We start from the raw sequence: 2,737 nt of genomic DNA on the forward strand, positions 1-2,737 counted from the left end.
ATCAAGGCCAATTGGCAAACATAGTCCACAAAGAATATGTTTTACACCCTACTTTGCTGAGTAGCGAGCGACTGGGATCTTAAAAGCTTATGAGTGGCCATCTAAGGTGTACCTATCTGTCCCTCCCTATCCAGAGCAAAGAGTAGTGAAGAAAGTCAAAGATACAAGTAAACAATTATTTCAAAGAACTAATGGACCACATGAACCTCAGCCTCCATGACCCTGAGACTAGAAGAACTATATGGTGCCTAGCTACCACTACTGACAACTCTGAAAGGAATCACAATAGAAGCCCTAGATAGAATGGAATAAAAATGTTGAACAAAACTCAAAACCATAAAAAATACAGATAGAGACTGGTGGAACCCCAAAGACTATGGCCCTCAGTCACCCTTCAAGCCTGGAATTAAACTCACCCTTGTGGCTCAATTTTCATCCAAACAGTAGACAGGTCTATAAGGTGAACAATAATACTAGGGAGATACTCAGTTCTTAGAAAAATCAATCACTCAAGATCAAAAGGGCAGCATTTCCTGAAGGACAAAGTTCAGGAGGCAGGAAGGGATAGGAAAGAAGGAGGAATAGAAATGGGAAACACAGGGAGGAAGTGGGATGAGTGATATTACATTATGTGGATAGAAACCAATGGCATGAAAAAATGTATATGAATTGTTGAACGGTGTGGTAGTTCAGTTTGTGTGTCAACTTGCCTGGGCCTGGTTGAGTGGCTGGGAAGCTGGATGTAGTATTCTCCATGATGAGACTGGTAATCAACTCCATGGTGGAATCTACTGTGATCAGCTGAGTAGCTGCCTTAGAGAATGTGGTCTGCTTCCTGTATATAAGCAGAAGCCTTGGGGAATGGTCTCTAGCTTATGGCACATTTGGACCCTGCATGTCGCCATGTCATGCTCTGCCAACCTGGGTACTTACAATGGACTTGACCACATGACCTGCCATGTGGTTCGATAATATCCAGACCGTGCCTTTTTACTTGTCAACCTTGGGCTTGGCAGCCTCAGCAGCCAGCAGCTGTCTGAGTGAAGAAACGCCTCTAGCTCCAGTGGGCCAGGAGCTGGAGGCAGAGCTAGACCCCAAGTTGAGGTGCTTTCACCAGCCCCTAGAGCTTGGCACTTTGAATTTGGACTGAAAGCCTCCAAATTGTAAAAATAAACTCCTGTTTGTTCAAGCCATCCCATTTGTGGTGTATTTGTGTCAGAGTGGTCCTAGGTAATCAGAACAAATGGAAAACCAATTTATTCTGTAAACAAGGAGTGGGGGAAAGTATGGAAGTCACCCTTGGCAATCAAAGGATAATCATGCAGTCAAGCTGAATAGAATGAAGAGACTGAAGAAAAAGCACAGCAACTTTATGTATGAAAGAGAAATGTAGAAACAAGGCCTCCTGAACAATTATCATGGCCTAGTACCACAGACACAGTAAGTGCAGAGTAAGAAACATCCATCACTGTCCCTGAGAGGCTAAAAGACTCATTGAGGGGAAAAAAAGCAAGATTACGCCTCTTGCAAAAATCATGAAGGAGAAGAACTTAAGAGATTTCTTAATATACCACAACAGGGTTGACCAAATTCATCTTAAAGAACAGGGCCAGGGGAAAAGACCATCCATCAAACAAGGACGCAATCATTAGTTTATGTTATCTACCAGAAGCACAGAAAGTAAGATGTAGTGTGGAGTAGGGTAAGCAAGCAGGAAGTGAGCTTGGAAAAAAATTGATATACACATAAATGTTGTTTATATATGACACAAAACCATAAGATATTAGGAGAAAATCCAAAAAAATATGCGTAAGACCTTTATTGGGAAAATCAGAAACTGTATTGGAGAACATAATAAGCAGTGAATAAATGTAGGGCCAAATCATGGTCATGGACATCAAAACACAATATTGTAAGGCTATCAGTCCTACCCAAAGTAATCTATATGTATGAAGAATTACAGTAAAACTCTAAAAGGAATTTTTGTGAAACATGAAAAACCATAACATATTTGTGGAAGAATATAAAGCTCTAAAGTAACAAAGGCAATTATGAAAAAGAAGAATTAGAAGGGGAGATTTGCCCTCCCAAGATTTATTATATAGTAATGAAGACATTGGGAGCTCTGGTGGTGTAGTGCCTAAGTCATTTGACTGCTAACCGGAAGGCTGGTGGTTCAAACCCACCAGCCACTCCTCAGAAGATCGGGCGATCTGCTTCAGTAGAGATATTACCTCGGAAACCCAAGGAGGGGTCGCTATGAGTCGAAACCGACTCAACGGCAGTGAGTTTGGTTTTGGTTAGAATGAAAAGAGTATGGTGTTAGTGTGGGGGACAAGATCAATGGAATAAAAGAGACCCTAGAAATAGATATCACCTTCAACGGGACCTTGGCAAATAATAGTGTAGAGGTAAAACGCAGACTCTGAAGTCAAACTTATTAGGTTAAATTCTGACTCCATCAATTAGCTGGAGAACTTACGTGAGTTACTTAACCTCTCTGTACCTCAGTCACCTATCTGTCACATGGAGGTGATGATAATAGTACCTATATCAGTTGTATTAAATGAGTTAATACATGTAAAATGTTTAGAACAGGCCCTGTCATGTAGCATGCATGATCTAAATGTTGTTGTTGTTGTTGTTTGCCATCGAGTCGGCCCCGACTCATAGCGACCCCTCCTTGGGTTTCCGAGGCAGTATCACTACGGAAGTAGGATTGCCCAACCTTCCTTCC

This window comes from Orycteropus afer, unplaced genomic scaffold (genome assembly GCF_000298275.1).
Source record: "Orycteropus afer afer isolate SDZICR_OR568_19922 unplaced genomic scaffold, OryAfe1.0 scaffold00352, whole genome shotgun sequence".
Taxonomy (NCBI): Eukaryota; Metazoa; Chordata; class Mammalia; order Tubulidentata; family Orycteropodidae; genus Orycteropus; species Orycteropus afer.